This window comes from Dromaius novaehollandiae, chromosome 8 (genome assembly GCF_036370855.1).
Source record: "Dromaius novaehollandiae isolate bDroNov1 chromosome 8, bDroNov1.hap1, whole genome shotgun sequence".
Classification (NCBI taxonomy): Eukaryota; Metazoa; Chordata; class Aves; order Casuariiformes; family Dromaiidae; genus Dromaius; species Dromaius novaehollandiae.
In genome coordinates, this window is record NC_088105.1 from 5,468,981 (window position 1) to 5,485,790 (window position 16,810).

The window sequence follows — 16,810 nt, forward strand, 5'->3', positions numbered from 1 at the left end:
CATCCAATTATGGAACAGTTTTATTGCATGCAATATAATTTCTGAGCAAGTCTCTATAATCTTTTCTTCATTTTGATTAATTTGGTTTTTTTTCTTTATTTTTTACTCATGTTTGAAATATACCTTTTGTCTCTTGCTGAACTTCTCTTTAGCATTATTATCATAACCACAAAATTTGCAATAACAGCAGAACATAAATTGTATTGATGCCTGGTGATGCTACATTTCAGTTTACATATTTCACTGTTGGTTTTGCTCATCCATTCTGAGCAGACAGACTAACAAGGCAAGTAAGAGATATTTTATAATACTTACACGTAACTGTAAAACAGATCAATTATGTTACATTTACAATTTAAGTCTTCTGGTAAAAATTTATCCTTGTGTAAAATGCTATTTTCCATAGTACTCCTTATCTTAGGATCTGAAAGTACTTATATAGGATCTTTTCATATTTCTAGCATGTATTCTCATGGCTGCTTTGCTCCTGTATGCCAGGCAAAAAGCCTGGAGCAGAATAAAAACATCAGTGAAAGACCTAGCTCTGTGTAGAGGAGAATTCCTCTGGAACATCTATTGCAGAAGACAGACAAAATGTGACTTCCAGATGACCTTTTTGTAAGCTGTTTTGTAGAAAGTGTGCTGTAAAGGGTCTGTAGCACGCAGCACCGAAGTCTACAGGTGCTTCATCCTAAATTGCACAAGCAGCCTATTTAGCCACAAACATTCAAATGACCAAATGTATTCAAAGCCATGTTACTCCCATTCTGTTTGTCTTCAATCTCATCACTATGCTGTAAGCTTTTGGCTTCATCTGCAAAAACCTCATTTCTTTAGGTCTCACTGTATTCCTATTTTGATAGCTAAAGTGAGTCAGTGGCTCACTTCTTTTCAGATAATTTCAGATAATTTTTATCATCTTTTCCCTTCCTCCTACTTCTGGCCCAAACTTTTTAATGTACATCATTTTTTGCTCAAACAGGCCCTGCATGGTACCAACTTTAGTTCCCCTCAGAACACCGCACACAAAGGCAAACTAGTCCTTTCCACATAAATCCAGGCAGTGTCTATATTCACAGCAAGGTATTCAATAAAAGGAAAACATTCTGAATGGTGTTTTACAAGAATAGCAGTCTCTCTTACTGTGAGATTACAGGTTTAATCTCCTCACTTCTCAGTACTCCCTGAATCCCTTTAAAATGTTTTTCTCCATGATTCTTTACCATAGTCCAAAACCTTGTGCAGCACTTTATATTAAGGAAGGTGCAGCATTGCTACATCTTGCAAAATCAGGTGTGTTTTACTTTCAAGAGCACTCTATTAGCATCAAGCTTGGTTGAAAAGAAGGTATGTAGTTTTTATCATGTAGTCACTCAAAGTAAACACAGGTAGAAGAGGGAAGAATGAAAAAGGGTTCACTGTAGCTCCTACATAGATGTAGGATTTTACAGCAAGACAGTTTTTTTCAGTTATCTGTTTCACTTTGGAGAGCTTGAGAAAGACAAGGTGATGGGTTTTTGCTAATAAATGATTCCAAAGGATATCAAGTAATAGGGAATTCTGGGAAATCAGCACAACTGGATCCTTCTGTGAAGTGCCTATACACTAATGCATGAGAATGGGGAACAAACAACAGGAATTAGGGATCACAGAGACATGCTGGAGTGCTGCAAAGAATGAAAGCTTTTTAGGAAGGAAAAGCCAGGAAGGTGAGGAGGAAGAGGCTGTGGAGTCTTCATCCCTGGAGATATCCAAGACCTGACTAGATAATTTCCAGAGCAACCTGCTCTAGCTGAACTTGCTTTGAGGTGATCAGACTAGATGATCTCCATAGGTCCCTTCCAACCTCAATGATTTTGTGATGCTGGGAAATAAATCTCAGTGCTCAAGGCAGTGACAGTTTTGCAACTGTAATGTAATTGTTTCTCTTGAAGAAGAAAAGAAAAAATAAGTATATATTTTTGTGACAGTATTTTTTCTCTTTTATGAATAGAGAGAAATATCAAGAACTTTAGCCTACCACGTCACATGTGTTCATTTCCTGTCTTTCATGACTTGTCTCAATTTGTTCTATAAAATAGCCTGTATTAAAAACAGCCTGAAGAGCTCAGTCGTACTAATTAAAAGCCTCGAGTTAGCAAATTACTTCAGTCCACTTTTGCACACTGTGACAGAGTCTGCTGATCTACATTTAATGTCAAAAGATAGGAGTCTTTAAAACCTTAGAGTACAACTGACAAGAACTCTGGCACCTGCCATCTTCAGTCTGTATTTGGAGCTAATTGCTAAGACGAAGTCCTGGGTAAAGGAGTACAAGTTATCAGTGAGACAGATACAGCCAAGACTGCCAAAGGACCTCTCCAGGTTAAAGAAGAATTCCTAAATCAGTTCAGATGTGTAAAGGAATCAGTGCAATGAAAGTACAGAAATACTATCTCTATGGCATTTGCAATTATATTTAACCTTGACCACAAAAATAAGCTTCTATGTAATTCTGGAATATAAGAATTAGAAAAGCATTTTAAGGCTGAAATGGTGAAGAAGCTCTGTTCTGCAAATAAAGAAATATTCAGCCTTACAATATATGCTTTAAAGTTAACCACATAACGATTATTTGAATTTCCTATATACATACACTACAGATCTTTCTCTTAGAGTTTTTCCAAGCACTTTAACAGCTGTAGTCGCATACTGTCCATGAAGTGCTATTCCCATTTTGTAGACATGGAAAACTTAGCACGGACACATAGCATAACTTCTGCAAGACAAAAGCAGTGTGTGAAATATTTACAAATACAAATGAAGTTCCTTGATCCCGGTATTTCAACCTTTAAACACAGAACCTTTCTTTTGGGTCATATGCATAATATTTATAACCTTTTCTTTCCTGTCATCTACCTATTCTAAAGGCAAAACGAACAGATTATGTAGAATGCAGTTCCTGAATTTCTCCTACAAGTTCAGGGCATGAACTTGAAAACTAGTTAGACATTTAATTTGAATTGTTGAAAAAAAAAGAATGAAAAGAAAAAGCTTTTATCTAGTTTATATCTTTATTGACACATGGACACCATAAACTCAGTGGGATTCACATTTGCTTTAGTGGTATTATTTGTATGGGAAGAAGAAAAATCTTTCAAAAAGCAATTGCTAGAATACTCACATCATCCTTGTTTCTACTTCTTTGTGTGGGTAAAAGTTTGGGGGAGTGCTTATGGCTGCCTACATGTAATCTTGTTTCCTCAGTTCATTGCTGCAATCTGATATCCTTCCCTACAAGGTAATTCTGATCTATCTCAGTCTGAGAAACAAAAAAGCTCAGATAAGTATTTTAGCATGTATGTGAGCAATGGATTTTTTAGCTTTGTATCAGAATTAAAGACTCAATAGACATTTTATTTCAGGTTGATACAAAAAGTTCTACCAGGGAATAAATAAAGAATTTCATTTAGATCTAAGATCATTTACCCTGGTTTATCCTATCTTAAAAGACAAGGCCATACTGAATCATATTGAAAAGAAAAGTTCAAAATGTATTTTTGCTTAGAAAATATCCAAATGAAACATGCCAATTCTTCCAAAATTTTCTAATTTTATTCCCCCCTCCTCCAGAAGAACAAACTATCTGTTGAAATCTCTCCATATTTGTAGACTGTAGCATTCAGTTTCTGACTTTACTTCCTGACTTAAATATTCAGTAAAAATAATAATAAAAAATAAAATCCATCATTTTTATCTTTCTTATTAAATAATAAATTTAATGCTCTAGATTGCTTTACAACTCTTCTTCTGGTCTTAATAAGAAATCAATTATGCTATTGCCAAAAATTTTTACCTCTGGAAGAAAAACTTATCCTTGTAATTATGTATATCTTCTCCTATTTTTAAAACTGACTTCTTTCATACCATCTTTTCATAGTTAAAGGTTCTCTTAAGAGACTTTATGCCTAGGTCTATCCATTAAATAGGCCTTCAAATATAATCCCAAAGGAAAAAAAAAAAGATTATTTTTTCCTCTATGTTCTTTATTTTAGGGAAGAATCCATGGCTTCTTTCTGAATATAAATGCTTTATGAAAAATACTTCCAAAGTACACCTTGATCCTTCATTAAAATGTGTTCTCCTCTAAAAATACAGTTTCTCTCTACCCTCACATTTATACAGGAGAAAAAAGTAACAAATAAATTACATTCCGATAGTAATGGTGAGGCTGGCCCACATCCAACGTCTCCCAGAGCCTCCCCAAACATTATTTTGTTACTGTGTCTCAGTTTAGCAACAATTCTGTTTTCTATTTGGGGAGAACAGAAATTTGACAAAAAAATGACACTTGAACAACCAGTGACAGTCATATTTGCATATCTCAGAATTTCCCAGTTTGCAATACAAAAGAAACAAATGGATGATAGGCTTCAAGCTGGAAAGACAAGGTGTGATATTATTACAAAGATAAAATTAAAATCTTAACTAGAGAAGAAATGATGCAGGTCTTTTACAGTTTTGCCAGTTATGCTATCCATATTTAGACAATGTACAGTGGCTTTATCCAGTATACCCTAAATATACTTTATACATCTTAATATTCCTTCTGGGTTGTAAGACATGTCCATTCAGATAACATCACAGAAGTACACAAGATGGCAGTAGCCAGCAGCAGAGACATACAGAAACATAATGAAGTTCCAGCAGTCTTCAGGAGTTCAGAGAAATTCTCTAAACAAGAGGAAAACCATGCTAGCCTTTACCACAATGCATATTCTGAGTTGCGAATATTACCTGAAATTGTTCCTCTTATCCATATAGAAACTTAGCTGTATCAAATTGTTATGTTGAAATACAGACCTTTTCTCCAAAGACTCAACTAACTTAGAAAATAGTGGCTGATCTTCAAATTCCCCTTAGGGACACTAAGATCTTTAGACTCTAAAGACATACATACATATATGACAAGGCTTTATTGAAATTCTATCGAAAGCTATCTGCCCAGCACTTCTGAAAAGTATACAAGCTATTTATCTGTAGTTTTAGAAACAGAAATACCTTTAGAATCTTTATTTTTATTTTTAAATACACTCGGGAAAGTCTGAAAATGTCATGTTTGCTTTTAGTGCTGATTTTTTATCATGGTTCTGGTGGAGCCATTAGCAAAAATACATGTTGGGAACATCAACAAGAATACTTTAAGGGCATACTTAAAATGTTCTAATCCCAGTTTGTCAGGTCCCAAATACTAATAAATTCAAATACATTAATGTGATTTCCTGCTCTAACAAATGCATTGATCTTGGTAAGAAGGTATTTAATGTGCTGCTGGATTATAAACCGAACTGCTGAAACTGCCATCCTTATCATACTTAGACAAAAACACTTCTTAATGACAACAAACCCAGCAGAATCTAGTCTTAGAAACTTTTAAATAAAGGCAGCAATTTATTCTTTAGATGCCCTAACCTCTCCTAAGACTCTTTGGAAGCATAGGAGATAAGAAAGAGATGAGTTGACTTTGCACTATATTATGTAGGAGCTTGGTTTTTGCTTCAATGTTCCAAAGTAGGATTTAGTCAGCATAGACAAAACTTGCATGCTGTGATCTATCAGATTCTAGAAGGAGCTTGACAGACAAAAATCAGCTTTGGCTGATAAAAATCAAAGGGCATTAACTTACTGTGGATTTAATGCTGATTCAAACTGTGGTAAGTACAGAAAATGCCTTACAAAACTGGGTTCTGCCATTCAGTTGTATCAACCACTGCTAAATGGCTCCTGCTGTTACAAACAATAAGCAGCTGGGCACTGAGTGCCAAGTTCAGACATAAGCCTATATTGCAGGCTGCTGTCTCAAGTACCTCTCTATCCTCACACACGCATACCACACACAGTAAGAAAAGGTATTTTTGCCTATTGTTTTGAGAGAGACATTCCTGCAAACTTCCCACATGCACCCTAGTGATTGTGAAAAACCTGCTACTTGATTAATATGCAGTATCCTTTGTACTCGTGATTCTTTACTTCTGTAATTTTGAACACATGCCTTCCATTGTGTAACAGAAGATGCAAAAAAAATTGAAGCCTTTCATTTTTAAAAGGGAATACTTCATACAATACCAGTATCATATAACTCCACTTTACAGAGGTTGTTAATATAGCTTAAAGTGTGACAGTGTATTGACTCTATTTCCTGCAGTCGGTGAAGGGTGGTGAAGAGAAAGGAACACTGCTTTGTGTTTTAAAGATTTTATCTCAGCACCTCTCCAACTAAAAAGTGCTATTCTCACAGTAACAGTGGGACGGATTTCCTCACAGGAGCCAAAAGACTTGACACCATCAAGCTGGGGAGTGATCTGCTTTGTAAATGCCCCTCCTCTAACAAAGGATCAAACTTGGAGTGAACAGTTTTAAATTTTAAATAATCACTTGCTACTGACACTTCTGTTTTATACCGAGATCGTGCGGCATGTGGGGAGAATACTGTGCCTACCTCCCACTGAAAATGACACAAGACAAAAAAGGTGCCGCACAGTGAAAGCCAATCCAACATCAAAGCCATCGGGATGCCCACTGCCACCATGGACTGGGTGTTATACATCTAAGTAGCTCAGAGAGTCTTCCACTCTTCTATGCATTTCTATCATGTTGGAAATTCAGTCCAAGGTTATTTAATGGCATCAATAACTGTTCAATGTTACTGCATCTTTAGTCAGATATCCTTTCCCAGGCAAAGAGAAACCAACTCTTTAAACTGATAGCTGTGAAGTAGAAAAGTCATACTTAGACAAAAAGATTTGTCAAACATTTGGCAAAAAACAAAGGCAAATTTGGCTTTCCCAAATGATTCTCACTTTAACATTGAGACACTGTATACGTACAAGGCCTTCCCCAGTCAGAGATATAAAAGGTACACTAAACAACTAGGCAGGGATTTAGAGTAATTTCTGAAACTTTGATGGATGGCATATTATAATTTGCTGATTTTGAGAGAGACTTGCTAACTTCAATGTCAGAATGACAGATCTCTAGATTACACCATCAAGTCAGAAGGTTGATGGTTAGGGATTTTTGCAGGTATTAAATTAGTCATCTGTGGAAGCATATTTTATTCCAGTAAAGGTAATAAAATATTATAAACTGAAAGCCAAATTTAATTAAAAACACAAAAATATTCAGGTTTGAGCTTCAGACAAAGTGTATACACACTGTGTGGAGCAATTTGATTTTAGGTACAAAACAAGTATTAAGATTTCCTATATTTTTATTACACAGGAATATATAAGAATTTTGCACAGCCTACTCTATGTTATACTTCAGTTATATATTATGTTATACTTCAGTTATGTAACCGAAGAAGTCACTATCTATATAATTTTATAGCAATACGCCAGTTTTCCCTAAGTGCTGTGTACACACTAGAAGGGATACTTTTGTTCTTGCTACTTACACACATTGGCATATTTCTTAATTGTAAGACTAATGGCAGAGAAAGTACAGAAGAAAACAATACAGGCCTATGTAAACAAAATCATCCCATGGTTGGTCTAGAGTCTAGTAACTGTGTCAATTAAGTATTAAATGGTATTGATGATAGCTCTGGCCATGAACATAGCAATATTAATGAAATAAAATAGTTAAATTATATACTATGCAAACAAGCTATATCTAAGTGTAGCAGTCCACAATTGTTTGTCTTCTTGTAGCCTTTTTTCTACTCAGAATTGGGGAACAGTCATTGACCTGATATGTGCTTAGATAAAATGAGGCCTGGATTACATCTGCCCAGCTCTAACTGTTAAGATTACTCGCGTACACACTGGAAAAAGCAAAGAAAAAGAATAACTGTTTGTGCAGGAATCTGTGCAAGAAGCAAAAGTAATTGTTGTGGGGCAGACCTATCCAAAAGCACTGCTTAATGAGACCTGGACTACATCTGCTGTGCTCTAATAGTTTAGATTACTCTTGTATTTGTGGGAAAGAGACAAAGAAGCACAGATGGAACTGCTAATAATTTTACATTCCTGTAAATCATTTGGAGCAGGAGGCCAGAAGGCAACAGTAACTCAGCTCCAAACCTTGAAGAGCACAGTTTAAATGCGACATGGCCTAACAACAAGATGATACCAAAAGAAAAGGGAAAAAGCTACATCATGATCTAATGATTATTATACAGCTATTATAGCTCTTTCTGTTTTCATTGATTTCACAGAAGATGTGATGTGTGTAAATGTAGCCAAGGAGGTGGCCAAACCAAAATGCTCTGGAAGTAAGATTGAAAGAATGTAGTTGCACACCTTCTACAGTGAAGAACTAATACCCTATTTTTGCACAAAATCTAGATGGAGGCATCACTGATGTGTCTTTTTGTTTTTCTTTCTGTTGGTTTCTATCTGATTGGAAGGAACAATTGTGTAAAGGAAGTCTTCCACTCTCTCTGTAAAGTGAATGTCAGATTACACGAGTTCTATGAATCGGAAAAGGTTCCTTATAGCAAATACTTGGGACACTGAAGGCATTACATTACATGCTTACTTCTGAAAATGGTGTTGTAGCTAAAAAACAAAGCCTTTTTCTCTGCATCCACAAGCCAGCCACAGCTGTGACTTGACTTCTGATAAACGCATCTTCTTCAGATCTTTAGTAGATCAAAGGAGTTGAGGCACATCATGCTCCTGAGTGTACCATTTTGACAGCTGTGTTTCAGATTGCATATTCTTATTTCAGCTGTTTTCAAGTCCCTTTCTTACATATGATTACATTTTTTTTTAGCTAGAAAATTCAAAACACTACAGATTATCAGGCATTTCATGCCCACCTACTAAAGTGTTCTCACAAAAGAAGTTACCAGAATAAATTATGGATTAATGCACACAGATACAAGGACTGAAGTTGTCCAGAGAGAAGAGGAGAATCATCTTACAGCAGTGATAGTCAGGGTGCTTCATTTTTCTAAGTTTCTTTCAAAGTCAAGGCCTTTACAGCCTGCCTTTGAGAAGCATGCAACTTCAAAGTTATATATCCCTTTGTACTTAACTGATTACATGTTTGAAGGAAGCAGGTCTTCCTAGTTGGCTGCAAAGGTTTCTCCAAGATTAGGAGGTCACTCTCTATTTAGAAAAGTTTTCAAAAACTACTTATCTGTATGATTTTCTTTTTGATGTGTTGTATCTTCCTTACTTGAACACTTCTGTTAGAATAAACTTTCAATAGAAATCATTTTTTGTTCCTAAGAACAAAAATCCTTTGACTAGCTTTCACTGCCATTTTAAAAAGAATGGTATTCTTCAAGGCTTTGAGATGAAATGTCTTTTAGTGGAAAATAGAGTAAAAGATGAGTTTCCTTGAAATCTTATGTCTAATTAGAATAATGTTTAGCTTAGTTCAAACTTCTTTTTTTAAGTTTGCAGACCTAGAATCACAGGATCTTAACGTGTGATTATGGCTTTTCCAGATAATAGATGGACGTCTATTATCAGAAAAAGATTTTAGGAGAAAATAGTGCATCCTAGCAAGATTTTCCAGTTCATTCATTACATGAATTTACTGATGAAAAGTATCAGAAATTTTTTAAAAAAGAAACAATTGACGTTTACTTCAGAATCTATTCATCAAATGAAATAAAATAATCTATATAGTTAAGTTTTAAAACAATTTGCTAATTTAAGTTTATCTCAGCTTATCTTTAATGCCTTCACTGATCTCTTAGAAGGAAATCCATGATTATGGGTACTCGTCCTGTGATCTTCCTAGTAGTGCAATCAATTAATGATTTCACTTTCTAGCCATCTACCTGTTATATTAACCCTTCCATGTACATTTCAACCTGGAATGGGTTAAAGCACAGTGGAGGTAAAGAACAAAGTTATGAGGCACAAGAAAGGGGACAGGCTGCCCAATCTGCCTGTCACCATGATGTCCACACTAATATTCAAGAGGTCTGTAAATGTGACAGTGCTTGTGGACTTAAGAGAGTGAGGGGGTATGTATCGTCCACTAGTGAACTTCAGTTCAGCCACAGAGAAGCAGGATCGAGACGCGTTGCTCATGTTTATGTGCTGTTTGCGTTGATGTGGATGCCAGTAAAGGCAGTGCTTTTTGTGCTGATCTGTGTGACCAGTTGTGTGTACTGTGTATGTGTGTTTATGTGGGTATCTGAACCTCTGGAACTGGTGCTCAGCTTTGCTACTGGCTGGGCTTGGGGACAGGGAGTCGCGGTGGCCTTGCACCCATCAGACTGGGATAGGATGGAAGTATCCCCTGAATCAAAGTCGGTTGTAGCAGGCTAGGAAGGAGAACTCCCCCGCATCCTGAAGCCCACTGGATTTGGCTTCCCTTCATACAAATGACACCAAACTGGTTGTATGCAGCTGACATGCTTGTGAGCAGGACTGCTACTCAGAGGGTCCTAGACAGAGTAGAGGAATGGGTCAATGGGAGCCTCATAAAATTCAACCAAGATAGAAGTGCAATCCTGAGTCTGAGCGATACTAACTCCCTGCAGGTGAGGCCCTAGAGGCTAGGCACTGACTGGGGAGCAACTCTGCTGAAAGGGACATGGCGGGTCCTGGTGAACAGTAGGTTGAACGTGCGTCAGCAGTGCCAGCATACTGGGATGCATCAACAGAAGCACAGCCAGTAGATCAAGGGAAGTGATTATTCCCCTTTACTTGGCACTTCTTGGACTGCAACTGGAATACTTAATCCAATCTCTACGCTCCCCTCTCTAAAATGAGAAGCTAAAAAGCTTTAGTCAGTAAAATGGAGGGCCACCAAGATAGTCAGGAAGGCTGAATGCATAAGCTATGAAGAGAGGCTGAAGGAACTGGGCTTGTTCAGCCTGGACAAGAGGCTTGTTCAGCCTGACCTTAGAGTGCATCCTGCTTTGAGCAGGAGGTTGAACTAGAGACCTCCTGACATCCCTTCCAGCCTGCATTATCTATGATTATGAAATATTGGAGGATATTCCAGGAAAGACGTGCGGGTGTCACCCCAGGATGTAGGCTATGCCATTCTTCCTGTTGATTCCTCCTTTGGAGGACTCCGTCCTACTGATTCTTCACTTAGCCTCAACACAGTTCTGTAAATACACCTAAAAGCAGAAGCTGGACATTGCTGTCTGCAAATGCAATGAACCATGATGGTATTACACTTACAATTTTTAACTTATATCCAACTTAGGGAGCAGAACCTCCATTAGATTTCTTCTGGCTCTTCCTAGAACAGACAACTCTGGCTTTGTTCTTTCTTCTTCCTCTGCCTCTATGTCCATATGTGCTTAAATAACTGCTGCTCATGATGTTGCCAGCTATTGAGTAGCTTATTTACTTGTGAACCAGCTGGAAATTTCAGTCCTTAGTCTGCTTGTCTTCTATTCTTCCCCTCTGACTTCTCATCGCTTTTGCTTGGGGCACTCTGTAGCCTGCATCTTTTTTTCTGATCCCTGCATCAAGAGTCACAAAACCATTCAGCAAGTTTGAAAAGAGCAAGTTTGATAAGATAAAATAAAAGAATGAAAGAGCAGATTCCTAGAGAAAGCTGATAATACTGTTATAAGATATCTGCTTGCATGCATGCATACACAGGCACACCCACAAAACTATTTAAACAGAATGAATTCATTCCTGATATTTGTGAAATGCCATTTTCCAGAAATAGAAGACTTTTTTTTCTGTCGGGACTACGACCATTCAGCAAATGTCAAAAAGAGAAAATAGGTAAAAATGTGACTCAAAAATTGGAAATTTGACTGAATATTTACCTTTTATCTCTGATGAATGATATCCAGTAAAAAGGCAAAAAAAGCTGCCTCCTTTCAATTCTAAACCTGTCCTTCATATTTAAATACCTTGAATGGATAAAATGAGGGTCCTTGATAAGACAAAGAAAAGTATCACTGATTTTTTTTTCCTTTTCCAATCACATCATATGCACACATTATAACTTGTAGGGATTTAAATCCACATATAGATTTGGAAATTCAACTATCAGTCAGCACAAGAGCAAATTTTACCCTACATAGAACTATTAACACTGCCGTTAATTACAATGTGCAGTTCTCAAAACAGTCTGAAAAGGTGCCAAGGGTTGTGACCACTTCCATTTTATAGACTGCATAGCAAGGGGGCACCAAACTTGCTGCAAAAAATCATATTACCCTTAATGGGAAATTTATTGACTCATTTACCTCATTTACCCAAACGATTGATGAAGGTTACCTCAGAAAAGAAAGAGAAATATGATAGCACTTGAAGGCATATCTTTTGTTCACTTTCAAACTGATAAAATAACCTTGTTCCTTTCTTTCGTTTTTTCAGTCAGTGCCATGGTATCTAATGTGACTACTGAGATTTCTTCAACCTCTTCGGAATCATACAGCTCACTCTTTTCTCCTCCTGATTTCCTACCACAACCATTAGCTACATGAGTGAATCTTAACTCTCGTATGTTAAGATTAAGAAAGCTCTTGGAGGCATTGATTCATTGCCTAGGCCATTTGTTTCCTTATCCTTGTATGGTATAACCATAGTTTTTACATAGATATTAGTAACAAGCAGTTATTCTGTGTAGATATTTACGACTAATGCAATAGTGCAATGTGGAGAAATACAGGCATGGAATGACAACAGAAGCCTTGAAAAGCAGAGACGCAGGATCCATTGTAGAGGGTGGTAAGAGATGGGGGGCAGGCTGACCCATCTCTTATCATCCACTACTGGATGGTCTTTCACAGGAGACAGGCTTTCATGGGCTTTGAATAACTCACCTACGGTCAGTTAAAATAAATGCAGATCTGCAGCTGGAGAAAAACAGCTTTAGGGATGTAAAAGAGAGTAAAGTAATTGTATCTATCATAAATAGATGGCACAATATATAGTAAAATCAGATGTAGTGTGGAATTGTGGACCAATGGAAAAAAAAGCAAGGTGTAAAAGCATGCTAGTAAACATGTAAAAATGACCCCAAGTAAATCCTAGAGTAAGAAGAAACCATCATACTCCTCCCAGGGAAGGATTCCTATTGCTGAATGCCCCACTCTTACACATTGGACTGAAGCCATCAATTTTAAAGACCCAGAGGAGCAATGGAAGATTGAGCATAATGACAAGAAAAGGGATAGAAATTAGGAAGCGTATGTCCAGAAATGTGAACTGTAATATTATTGAGACTTTTTCTGTATAGCACTATTTTTTTTCCTTCTGTTTGTGCAACTGGACTAATAATAAATCTTTGACTGGAATTTAAGATTCCAGTTACACTCTGAGGTCAAAACATGTTCCAGTGCTTCATTATCCTCATACTGACATATGTTTTTTCCTTATATTCTGTCGTAAACTCCACTGGCATTCAAGACAAGGTGTGCAAGCATATGAACCTGAAAAAAACTTACAAATATCTTGAAATGTGAGTAATTCCTATTGCATTCTCTGAAAGCTGTGTTTTGTGAAATGCAATACCTACATAAGCTTCTGTGCAGGATAGGGGTCTAAATGAAAATGTTTTCATCAATTTTCACATAACTCCCATTTTCACTGAGGATCAATAAAATGCTAAAAGCAAAGGAAAAGACAGATGCTTAAGTACATATTTTCTGGAAATATGAGAATATGTAGGTTTTCTGAGAATACATTATTCAAACATTGTGTGAAATTTTAAGATAAGCTAACCTCTACTCCAGAATTGAAAATTCCATTTCACAGCATTGAAAGAGATAAAGGAAAGATTAATAGGAAATATCATATATTTGATAAATATCAACTGACTTTAGGTCTTTAATAATAATAAAAAAAACCACACACACGTTTGATAGGTCCAAGATTGGAGACAATCAAGAATGAATGGACTTGGATAAAGATTTAAACTGTAGTCTAAAATTTGTGGTAACAATTTGCCTTTCTAAATTAAATTTATTTGATATTACTGGAAATAACTTTTATTGGAAAATGCGTATTAAGGTCATTGCCATAGATATTCTGAAATGAATATTTAAATGCATCTATGGTGTTTTTTAAGAAGAATAATTTAGAAAACAAAAAGAACCAAATAAGTGAACAGAGAAAAAAACCAAATCATTTACTCAGGTTTCTTACATTACTGAATATATAATATTGCTTACCAAATGGCATGAAAAATATTAAGGATATAAATGTGCACTTAAAAGTCAGGAGAATTAAGACTGCCAATATATACCTTTACTCATTTTTCCTTAGCTTCCCCAGTCCTAAGACTCTTTATCCTGCTTCCACTCCTTTTGTCCAAACCTGTCTTGGCTCTTCATAAAATGTATTCATCATCTGGCCTTTGGTCCCAGTTGGCCCAAATCTGCCTGTCCTCTTATCCAAATCTCCTAACATTTTTGCCAGCTACTATTACCTCTCTGTCTACCTAATTCTAACATCTGTATTGCATCTCAACAGCACTGCACACCAATGTACAGAGCATATACATAAGAGTATTTCAGAGCATATATATAAGAGTATTTCATTATCTTTAGCTAAGAGAAACTGAGACTCAAGTCCTAGTCTGACTTTGGGTATTGAGTATTCTGAGCATGATCATGGACTTTAGCTACAGTTTCTGTGCTGGCATTTGGAAATCTCTCCCAGTGAAAGTATTCCTGTAAAAACTTGTGATTTCAACAATTTTGTATTTCAGACAAAAAACACAAACAAAAGATGTTGCCTGGAAAATCCTGGTATACACAAACATTACCTCAGAAGTAGCTAGGCACATGTCCAAAACAGTTTTTTTCACCAGTGCTGCATGTCAACATGCACCTCGAATTAAGATGTTTTTTATATACAAACCTCTAGCGAGAACAAGGATTTAAGCGCTCCATCTTTCACTACACTTTTCTCAGGCAAACTAAATAGAAAGTGCTTAAAATGAAGTCTGCTGTGCTCCTTTTTCTTAACAAACTTGAAGAGGTGCAGAAAACATGCTAAATTTCCTGGCTCTCTCTGTACTGTTGTCACACTTTTGAGCCTGGTTTCTTAAACTATGTTCTTCTTCTGAAGAGACAGCCAGAATGAACGGGAGGATTCATAGTATTTTGTCTTCAATTCTGTTTTATTTCTAATTTTTACCTCATATATAACGTTTCCACTGCTATTAATTGTAATCATGAAGCTTTTAAAACAGTCCAAGAGAAATGTAGAAAGATGAATTACAAGCTCTAGCAACATCTTCTAAATATAGGTGTGTTTTGATGTGCAAAAATAACAAAAAATAAGGTACAGATGAGGTCAAAAAAGTAATAATAATTATCATCTCTGTTCATTACAGTCACTCTTAGCAGCCAATAAAGATTGAGCTTGCAAGTGACTACAGAGGTATAACAGAAACAAATCATGTCCTAAAGAGTATAATCAAATATAAATCAAGGTACTTTTGCTTTGTGAAGCAAACAAAAGGCCCTGGGGAGGGCCTCAGTTATGTCCTGCATATATTCTTTTTCTATTGCTTTTTAACAAAAAAAATGTGACTGACATAGTCTACAAGGTTCTCTTCAGAGAGATTTAATGTTAGTCCTGAAAGAACTGTTGCCAATTGGTAGCAACACTGAATGTGCATTGTGAACTCTCAGGTCCTCCTGCATAATTTGCCTTAATGCTATGAAATGCTCTTTCTCAGACATTGAAATCATTCCAGCACGAGTATTACAATACTCTTAATCATCATCTTCTGTTAGCATTTTAATTTCAGGCTGGTGCCATGCCTAGTTTTATGGATGCACAGTGATAACCTTCATAAAACTAGTTGGAATAGATCCCCTCAGTTTTCATCTCTGGGGTAATTATTCCTCTTTCTGTGTGTTTTCCTAGAAATCTCAGTTTTCCTGCAAGAACTGTGCGGGTTGCTTATCTACTCTCTCCAGCGGTAACCTAGCAGCAATTTTGTTGAGAACAGCAACAGCAGTAATATTCCCTCTTTGTGCTTTTCCATCCTTTGTCTGTTTTTCAATCTAGTATTTCTCTAGGAAGTCCTTTTTCATTTCCTTTTATTGATATAGATGAGGGGTCAGTCTCCTTCATTCAGTGCAGTGGAACAGAGTCCCTTGCAAGGGCTCCCCAAGAGAAAGCGCACAGATTACAATCACAAGCTGTACTTCAATGATGGGTAATATATGGAGTTTTATTATATATGATTTTTGTATTCTCAACTTCAGCTTTTATTTAAACCTCTATTTGAAAGGTGTAGTCACTTTTGATAGTATTGCTAGCACTATCACTTGCTAGGTCTGAATTCTGAAAAAGTGCATATTTAATACTATAGTTGTAAATTAGGAATACCTTAAATTGGCATAGTAATCCCCTGGTCTGAGACAGTGGGGAATCTGAGTACATGGGAGCATGTGATTGGGCAAGCAACAATACAATGACCTTGAAATATCAGGTCTAGTTCTGATAAACGATAAAACCAATCCTTATTCTGGAAGCAGTATTACAAGTTTCAGAGGTCTATTCATGGAACAAGGTTCTCTTCACCTTAAGAAGTTCTGCTCATTAAAGTCCATCCTTGAGTGAAAAAGTGAAGACTAGTATTTGAATCTTCTAAGAAAAGAGGTCAGAAAAAAGATCAAAATGTGCAAAGCACCAGTAGAATGCCATTTCCTGAACTTTGCACCCATTAGAAAAAGACTACCTCTAATAATCTCATTCCCTACCAACACAACACAGTACTTTTCTTTGTTTATTTAGCCTTTTTGCCTGCATTTACTAAAGAATGCACCCATTAGATTATTTTAATAGCATAATAAACAGCTAGGGAGAAACTCGCTTCAAAATGCAAAGAAATATAAAAAAAAAGGGACAGTTCACAATGT